Consider the following 10557-nt stretch of genomic DNA (forward strand, 5'->3'; position numbering starts at 1 on the left):
CCGCCCTTCTCCGTAGACTCAGGGCGGCTTACAATGCATTATAGCAATAGCCTGCATACTTTTTTTGTATATACCTGCTTATTAGGGCTTTCGGGCCCCCCACTAAGCGGTGTTGTTCTCTACAAAGCTGGCTTATTGCCCCCACAATCCGGGTCCTCAATTTACCTACCTCGAAAGGATGGAAGGCTGAGTCAACCTTGAACCTGGTGAGATTCGAACTCGCACTAATTGCAGGCAGCTGGCAGCTAAGTGCTAGCACTTAACAGCACTTAGTCCGCTGCACAACCGAGGCTCCTATACTTGCATATATAAACATCTTCTTCATTTATCCCTAAATTCTAACAATTCATTCTTTTTTCCTAATATATTTATATTTGTATATAACTATACATAATCTCTTCTCTTCTCTCCTCCCTCCTTCCTTCCCTCCTTCTCTTCCTCCCTGCTTTTTTCTTTTCTTCCTTCCTTTTCTTTCTTTCTTTCTTTCTTTCTTTCTTTCTTTCTTTCTTTCTTTCTTTCTTTCTTTCTCTTTCTTTTTTTTCTTTCTTTCTCTCTCTGTCTCTCTCTTTCTGTCTCTCTCTCTCTCTCCCTCCCTCCCTCCCTCCCTCTCTTTCCTGCAAGCCAAATCTTGGTCATGCCTTCTGCTTCTGCAGCAATGGTATGTGGGGAGAGAAGTGTATGTGTGTAGGGTGTGTGAGTGTGTGTTTGTGTATTTGTGTGAGTGCTCTGCAGCTTCCCTTTCCCCTCTGCAGCGAGACTGCATCAAAAATCGGGGAGGGGGGGGGCTGGAGAGAATCAGCAAAACGGAGCCACAATTTCTCCCCGATGCTGTGGGAAGTGGGGGTGCTGATGGGGGGGGAAATTCCTTCAAAGCCGTCATCTCCCTCCCTCGAGAGAAAGTGGGGAGGGGGGGACAGGGTCTTCTGCCCGCAAAGCCCGCCCCTCAAGGTCAGCAAAAGTTGGCATTCAAAAAAAAAAAAAGGGGGGGGGGAAAGTAATTCAGATCCGAAGGATGAGTTGGTGGGTGTGTATGAGAGACTCCTGAAAACGAGAAGGAATCATCTAAAACAGGAGATAAGAAATTTGGGGCAGGGAGGGGGAGACACCAGGTCTAACCGACTGGCCTGGCCTGGATAAGTTTTTCGGGCATGAAACAAGGATGCCCGCAGCCTGCTCCCACCCACCCACTCACGCACCGGTACCCATCCCACTACCCCAATTACCTGCTTCCTCGTCGGGACACCGTTATCTTCTCTCTAACCGGATGCTTCAGAAGTTCCTGGGAGGCTGAAAAGGATTCCTCACGGTGATTGATAGCCAACTGAGGAAAATCGGAGGAGAATGGGAAAGGGGGGAAAAAAAAAAGGAGGAGGGAGGTATTAAATAGATTGAAAAAAAACTCTATTTTTGGAGAGGGAGGGGGGGATAATTGCTTCCGGTGAATGCCAAGAATCCTGCAATTGAAGCCGCATGCAGGATTTCCATCCACCTGTCCAACAAGGTTAAAAGTGGGATCACAGACTCTGCTCCTAAATCCTTATGTTCCCCTTACGCTGGGTAGCGCTTCTTCCTTCCTTTTTTTTCCAGAAGAGATTGGACAACCCTTTAGAACAGAATAGAGCTGGGAGGGCCCCTTGGAGGTCTTCTAATCCAGCCCCTTGCTGAAGCAGGAGAACTGGGGAATAGCTACATATAAGTTACTAACCACTTAAATCAGTTGTAATGGAGAAGAAGTTTCAACTAGCCAAAATAAAATATTTTGGGTATCATAAAGTATAGGTGGAAATGTGGAAGAAATTTTAAAGTGAATGGATTTTGAAATGTTTTTAAGAGAGGAGTAAAATATTTTACGTCGGTCTTTAGATGTGATTTTGAAGAAACGCGGATTTGATCCGGGTCTTTGAAGTAAGGAAAATATATGAAATACTGATTGTTAAAAGGATAGGATAGGATACGATAATTTTATTTCTATACCACCCCTCTCCCGAAGGACTCGGGGCGGTGTACAGCCAGGTAAAAACACAATACAAATATCACAAATTTAAATTTAAAAATTATTAAAAGTATTACATTCAAGGCCAATTAGCTAAAAAACCCAAAAATTTAAGAACTCCGAATTTAAAACTCAATTATGAAGCTAGCCCTGCCTGTCAGAAGAGCAGGGTCTTAAGAGCACAGCGGAAAACTGATAAATGATAAATGGATATTATAAAAAGTTGTTTAGATTTAGAATTTAAGATTTAGGGTGATATATAGTAGAATGTTAAATGCTAGACCAAAATGTTAGATTGAATGATAAGAATTGGGTTTAGATTTGTTCTCTTTTTTTCTTTCTTTTTCTTCTTTAAGATGTTAATGGATGAAATTTGGAATTTATACTTATTTTATACCGGATCAAACCTTTGCTCTAAAAAGATGTGTTTTATGTTTAAAAAAAAAAATTAAAAAAAAAATTTCTTTCTCCAGATCCTTTCTATGCATCTGGGGAGGGCGAAAACAGCCTTCCCCATCCTCTCGGAGACCTGAAACGGCCTGTTTCCCAACTTCTGGTTGGACAGGAAGTTACGTTTTTTGCTGTCCCCAGCCTCGAGAGACTCCGACGCATGCGCACCGGAGCTGAACTGGCGTGTCAGGTGACATGGCTCTGCGCGCCGCTTGTGGCACGCGTGCCATAGGTTCGCCATCACCTTAGTTGCTTGGTATGAAATGGTATCTATAGGCTTTTCCTGCCTGAGCAAGAAGTTGGATTAGAAGACCTCCAAGGTCCCTTCCAGAATATTCTGGTATTCTTCTCTTGTAGGCAACTTAAGCGGGTCTGGAACAGGGGTGTCAAACTCGATTTCATTGAGGGCCGCATCGGGGTTGTGTTTGACCTCGGGAGGGGCGTGGCCAGCTCGATGTCACTTGTGTCGGGGGCACCTGTGGTGGCTCGAGCGGCCTGCCTGCAAAAACGAACCCCAAATAATCCACCTCCCAATGAACTGGTGATCCTGGTTCTTGCTAGGATTGCCAGCGCAGAGAGAAAATAACAGAAATAGCAGAATAATAGAGTTGGAAGGGCCCTCGGAGGTCTTTTAGTCCAACCCCCTGCTTAGGCAGGAAACCCTACACCACTTCAGACAAATGGTTATCCAACATGTTTTTAAAAACTTCCAGGGTTGGAGCATTCACAACTTCTGGTGGCAAGTTGTTCCACTGGTCAATTGTTCTCACAGTCAGGAAATTTCTCCTTAGTTCTAAGTTGCTTCTCTCCTTGATTAGTTTCCATCCATTGCTTCTTGTCCTGCCCTCAGGTGCTTTGGAGAATAGTTTTGACTCCCTCTTCTTTGGGGCAGCCCCTTAAATATCGGAACGCTGCTATCGGGTCACCCCAAGTCCTTCTTTTCACTAGATTAGACGCTTAATCTCACAGTCAACCGTATATTTTAAACCGGACCTGGCATTGTTACCCGCCGACCGACTCCTTTCCATGGACCTGAGACAGGCAGGTGTGCTTGTCCGAGGGTGCGAGAGCTCTACGATTGTGATTTCCAGCTCCCGCACAACCAGAGTGTGCTTGTGATGCCTTAACCCCATCTAGAAATTGAAGGAGGCGGGAAGGACATATTTAATTCATTGTTACTATTATATATATATATATATATATATATATATATATATATATATATATATATATATATATATATATATGTATATTAACTATCCTGCTGGAACTGCAGCATTTCTGAGCTGCAGAGAATGCAGTTCTGGACATGTTAGCTGGCTGCGCAGTTCACTGCAGTCTGCTGCAGGCTGGTGGGGGGGGGAAGCTTGCAGGCCCACCGTCTCATTGCTGAAGAGGCTTTGGAGGTCAAACGGCTTTTGCGGTTCCTAAGAAGGACAGAGAAATGCAGGGCTAAGAATGCAAGGCTGTCCTTTGGCCACAAACCATCATCTATTGAGAGTTTGCATAATGCCCTGCACAAAACTGACTTTTGCGGCCGGCAAGCCACGGTTTAAGAAGGAATAACTTCTTCGGGAAGCCAATGCATTGTGGCTTGTTCTGTTAAAGGTGGTTAAATCAATCCCGGTTGGCACTGAGCTCAGCTTGTCCCCTTTTTCCCCCTAAATAAAGGAGAAATTAATCTGAATGCTCCATTTGGCGTTTGTTCACACAACGTTCCTTAAAGGTAGACCTGGGAATCCTACCTCTAGCACGGTCCACTTATTCCCTGTAGGGTTAAGTTACAGGGGCTTAGCTTGTTTTTTTAGTATCTGTCTGGCCCCAAATGATGGTTTGACGCCCACAGGGCTGTACTTAGCAATGCACTAGACCACAATGAGGCAGAGTTGCGTAAGTAGCAAATGTGAACGCAGCTAGTCATGCCAGTTCCTCAGAGCTGCTGCTAAATGCTTCTTGGAGAAATAGTAAGTAGTAAATACTAAGCCTGCACTACTATTAATCTTCCCATCGTTCCCACCACCCATCTCCTTCCACTTATGACTGCAGGACTGTAATTTTGTTGCTTGTATCCTTACGATTTATATTGATATTGTTTCCTGATTGCTAATTTGTACCCTATGACTATCATTAAGTATTGTACCTTATGATTCTTGACAAACGTATCTTTTATGTATACTGAGAGCGTATGCACCGAAGACAAATTCCTTGTGTGTCCAATCACACTTGGCCAATAAAAAATTCTATTCTATTCTATTCTATTCTATTCTATTCTATTTTATTTTCTATTCTATTCTGAATCCTATTCTATTCTTTTTTTTATTTTAAAAACAAACTTTATTGAGTTTAAAAAATTTAAAACACAAAAAATATACAAATTTTTCTCAATCATAAAATTACATATACAATACACAACCCCACAAACAAACTAAATATATGTAATTGTATGTACATACGTATATAAGAGTGATTTATTTCCTATTCTATCTACCTGACGGTGCTTATTTGTTACATTTGATTTTTCCTAAATTTGGTCTTTACCCTTTTTTCTTTTGGATTTATCCACTTACACCATCTATTCCATACTTTAAACTATTTTGAGTCTTCCTTATCTTTTAATTTTAAAGTCAATTTATCCATTTCTGCACATGCCTAAATTTTTTGAATTATCTCCTGGTCTGTTGGCAAGTGATCTCTCCCACCAACTGGAAGGCGCTCCCCCAAATCCCATAAACTATTCAGATCACCCGGGATTGGATTCCTAATTATAAACCCTTACCCCATGTGCTGGTGGATGATGGGACTTGGAACTCCATACCTGGCGTCTGGTTGGGAAGCCGAGAAGAGGGGATTGCTTTTACGTATAACTGCGCGGATAACTTCCATGTCGGGCCCAAGTTTATACTTTGTTGCCGCTGAAGAAATACACCGGGGGGAAATTCGGATGTGAAAATCAGAATAAAATAAGAAACAATTAGGAAGAAGACTTTGCTTCCTCCCCCGCCCGCTTCACAATCGGCCGCTCCGGCTCGACGCGAACCGCAAGCTTTTTTTCCCCCCCTCCCTCCTACTTGCCATTAGGAAGAAGAGGCGGAGCTGGCCGGCCGAGAGGAGGCGAGGGAGGAAATCTCCACGTTGGCGCCCGTCTCCCGTTTTCTCGGATTCCGCCTTTGGGCTTCTCCAACGGGAGGGAGGTGAGTGGGTCTTCTTTTCCCGCGTGGGCCGACAGCAAAAAGGCAGGGGGGGGTGGAAGGAGGGATGAGCTATCCAAGAGGGGAGGGGGGGGGCTTTCTACACCCTTTTCCTGTTGCAAAAATCCAATCTGAGCGTGCATTTTTCCCTTGCGCCCTTTTGCAACAAGGCGCCCGCTGGAAAAAAAATAAATAAAGGGGGGGGGGGACGCAACCAGCTTGCACGGCTGTGCTTTATTGGGGATCCGGTCCAAAAAAGCCACTCGCCAAGCCTGCTTCCGCCTTGCCAGCCAGCAGATCAGCTTGTTAGAGGGAGGGAGGGGGGGTAAAAGGAGAGGGGTGGATGGGGTGGTATAGATTGAGGTTGGGTGCCCCCCCTTTTTCTTCCAGGTTTGCACCCAGATCTGCCCCCCACCTTCCTCCTGGACTGGGGGAAGCCTGGACAATCCACCTCCACCCCCTTTTCCTGGCTTTGTACATGCAACCCCCAGCTTCCCGCACTTTGACCCTAAATTTGTCTTTTTCAACATTTGTTTTTTTTTTTTTAATTTGATTTATATGCCGCCCTTCTCCGGAGACTCAGGGCGGCTTACAATGTGCTAAGCAATAGCCTTTGTATATTTAATACAAAGTCAGCTTCTCTTCCCTTTCTTTCTTTCTTTCTTTCTTTCTTTCTTTCTTTCTTTCTTTCCTTCCTTCCTTCCTTCCTTCCTTCCTTCCTTCTCTTTCTTTTCTTTTTTTTTTAAATTTGATTTATATGCCGCCCTTCTCCGGAGACTCAGGGCGGCTTACAAAGTGCTAAGCAATAGCCTTCATCCTTTTGTATATTTATACAAAGTCAGCTTCTCTTTCTTTCTTTCTTTCTTTCTTTCTTTCTTTCTTTCTTTCTTTCTTTCTTTCTTTCTTTCTTTCTTTCTTTCTTTCTTTCTTTCCTTCCTTCCTTCCTTCCTTCCTTCCTTCCTTCCTTTCTCTTTCTTTTCTTTTTTTTTTTTAATTTGATTTATATGCCGCCCTTCTCCGGAGACTCAGGGCGGCTTACAATGTGCTAAGCAATAGCCTTCATCCTTTTGTATATTTATACAAAGTCAGCTTCTCTTTCTTTCTTTCTTTCTTTCTTTCTTTCTTTCTTTCTTTCTTTCTTTCCTTCCTTCCTTCCTTCCTTCCTTCCTTCCTTCCTTCCTTCCTTCTTTCTCTTTCTTTTCTTTTTTTTTTTTAATTTGATTTATATGCCGCCCTTCTCCGGAGACTCAGGGCGGCTTACAATGTGCTAAGCAATAGCCTTCATACTTTTGTATATTTAATACAAAGTCAGCTTCTCTTTCTTCCTTCCTTCCTTCTTTCTCTTTCTTTTCTTTTTTTTTTTAAATTTGATTTATATGCCGCCCTTCTCCGAGATTCAGGGCGGCTTACAATGCGTTAAGCAATAGCCTTCATACTTTTGTATATTTATACAAAGTCAGCTTATTGCCCCCACAAACTGGGTCCTCAATTTACCTACCTTAGAAAGGATGGAAGGCTGAGTCAACCTTGAGCCTTGGCGAGATTCGAACCTGCAGTCATTGCAAGCAGCTGGTCTTAATAACCGGCTTAATAACAGGGTGCCTTAGACCACTGTACTACCAAGGCTCTTAATTTCTTCCCCAAAGCTAGGAATTCCAGCCATCATCATCATCATCATCATCATTGACTGAGTTGACTTGAGTCAATTCAGTTGACTGAGTTCCATGTTTAATGAATAAAGCAGATGATGATGATGATGATGATGATGATAATAAGATCATTCACTGGAAATTGTGCCAGAAGTTTGGATTTGAGTACAGCAAAAACCCACTGGGAACATCAGGTGTGAGAAAGTTGTAGAGAATGAGAAACTCAAGTTCTTGTGGGACTTTAGGATTCAGACTGACAGGCACTTATTTATTTATTTATTTATTTATTTATTTATTTATTTATTTATTTATTTGTTTATCTTATTTATTTATTTTATTTTTTATTTATTTTATTTTATTTCCAATTTATATACCGCCCTTCTCCCTGAGGACTCAGGGCAGTGTACAGCCAAAATTAAGAACATGAAATACAAATATTAAAAAACAATGAATATATATATAAATTTGGCCCAAGAATTAAAAATCACAAACCAATTTAAAACTTTTAAAAATTTCTTCTTGAGCCAGCCCGGCTTGCTGGAAAAAGTGGGTTTTAGTGGGTTTTTTTATTTCTATACCGCCCTTCTCCTGAAGGACTCAGGGCAGTGTACAGCCGGATTAAAAGCACTAAGACAGACAAAATTTTAAAATAATTAAAATTATTAAATAATAGGCTCAATTATAAAACCCCGAATTTAAAATCCCATTTTTAAAACCAATTTAAAACCAATTAAAATCTTTACATTGATAGCCCGGCCTGGCGGAACAACAAGGTTTTGAGGGCACAGTGAAATACTGTAAGGTCGGAGATCTTACGAATTTCTGGGGGCAGTTCATTCCAAAGGGCAGGGGCTCCCACAGAGAAGGCCCTCCCCCTGGGTGTCGCCAGCCGACATAATTTGGCCGATGGCACCCTGAGGAGACCCTTCTCTGTGGGAGCGGACTGGCCGGTGGGAGGCTACTGGTGGCAGAAGACGGTCTCGAAGGTATCCAGGTCCTATGCCATGGAGCGCTTTAAAGGTGGTGACCAACTCCTTGAATCGCACCCGGAAGACCACTGGGAGCCAGTGCAGCTCGCGCAGGAGGGGTATCACGTGGGCACAACAAGTTGTGCCCATAACCACCCGCGCGGCCGCATTCTGGACCAGTTGGAGCCTCCGGGTGCTTTTCAATGGGAGCCCCACGTAGAGAGCATTACAGTAGTCCAGTTATTATTATTATTATTATTATTATTATTATTATTATTATTATTATTATTATTATTATTGACTGACAGGCACTTGGTCCACAACACACCTGACATAACAATAATTGAAAAGAAAAAAAATATGGTTCATTGACATTGCAATACCTGGTGATGCACGGATTGAAGATAAGAAAAAAATCACAAAGTACCGGGACTTGCAAATTGAAGTTGAGCGACTGTGGAAAAAGAAATTGTGTGTTGTCCCGATTGTAGTCGGAGCCCTTGGAGCAATACCCAAAGGGCTACCCCGCTATTTAGAAATTCTAAATTTGCCGGACTTGAACATTTTGACTCTACAAAAAACCACCTTACTCAGAACAGCTTACATCCTCCGACGATACCTTAACAGTTCCTAGGTCCTTGGTTAGGACTCGAGCTGCTGAGCTATTAACCAGCCTCAAAGGCTGTGAATCTCACTAAAGATTAACTAATAATAATAATAATAATAATAATAATAATAATAATAATAATAATAATGTGGCAGCAACCCCTATGAGCCATTAGTACCAGTCAATTATATTTGTGACACATTTTTAAATGTTCAGTTGACTTGAGTTTCATGTTGAATGAATAAAACGGGGAATAATAATAATAATATTTAAGAAGATACTTGGTTGATCCCTAGGACGCTGGCAGCAACCCGTATCAACCATTAGCATCAGTCAATGGTATTTGGGATGCATTTTTAAACGTTCAGCGGACTGAGTTTCATGTTGAATGAATAAAACAGGGAATAATAATAATATTTAAGAAGATACTTGGTTGATCCCTAGGATGCTGGCAGCAACCCGTATCAACCATTAGCACCAGTCAATGGTATTTGTGATGCATTTTTAAATATTCAGTTGACTTGAGTTTCATGTTTAATGAATAAAAGAATAATCATAAAAATTGGGGGGGGGAGGGAATTGTGTATTCTGGTTTCTATCAGAAACTTTGATGTGTAAACACACCTTGTGTGCTCCATTTAATATGTCAGCAATTAACCCAGCCATCCTCTTGGCATATCCTGGTGGATTTATTTGAACATCAGCAGAAAAGTGGCTCGCTCCAGCATGAAGTTTGGGACCTTGGGCAAGACCGAATAAACTGGTTTTTCTGCTCCGCTGAAAACGGGGAGGGAGCTTGAAAATTTCCAGTTTCAGCAAAAAAAAAAAAAAAAAAAAAAAAGCTACCGAATTTTTTTTTTCCCCAGACTTCCAAAAAATCACCCTCCGGTACCAGGCAGAAGATGCTTCAGGTCAGCCAGCTCGGCTCTTGCAAAACAGAGTTTGTTGAAGGCGTATGTTGCAGTCTGTGTGCTAAGCCAATCCCCTTCTCCGATATTGTGGGGTTGTGAATTGTGGTGAAATTGTGGTTGTGTGCCAAAACAGGCTGTATTTATTTATTTATTTATTTTGCGGCAACCCTTTCGCAACTGTCATTCTCAACCTTCGGCGCAAAAAGGCAGTTTTTCAATCCCGTGTCTAATGGCAAAAGTTGGTGCCCAACCCTTTTGCTAGCTCAGTCTCATTATACCGTGTTTCCCCGAAAATAAAACCGAGTCTTATATTAATTTTTGCTCCAAAAGATGCATTAGGGCTTATTTTTCTAGTTAGGTCTTATTTTGGGGGGAAAATACGGTACTAAATGCATCCATCTGGCTGACGATCTTAACTGGGGCTTATTTTAAGGGTAGGGATTATATTGGACTCTCTAACTCAGGGATGGCGAACCTATGGCACGCGTGCCACAGGTGGCACGCTGAGCCATATCGGTGGGCACCTGAGCGTTGCCCTAGCTTAGCTATGGCGTGCATGTGTGAGCCGGCCACCTGATTTTCGGGGTTCTGGGTTCACCGGAAGTCAGGAAATGGGCCGTTTCTGGCCTCCGGGAAGGTGGGGAAGGCTGTTTTTGCCCTCCCCAGATTCCAAGAAAGCCTTTAGAGTCTGGGGAGGGCAAAAAACGGGCCTACAGGCCCACCATGCCATTGCATGCCAAAAGCAGGGGGAGTGCAGGGGGGTCACGCGCGCATATGTGGGGGGGCCAGGG

This window comes from Pituophis catenifer, unplaced genomic scaffold (assembly GCF_029215685.1).
Source record: "Pituophis catenifer annectens isolate HBS135680 unplaced genomic scaffold, rPitCat1.0.hap2 SCAF_18, whole genome shotgun sequence".
Taxonomy (NCBI): Eukaryota; Metazoa; Chordata; class Lepidosauria; order Squamata; family Colubridae; genus Pituophis; species Pituophis catenifer.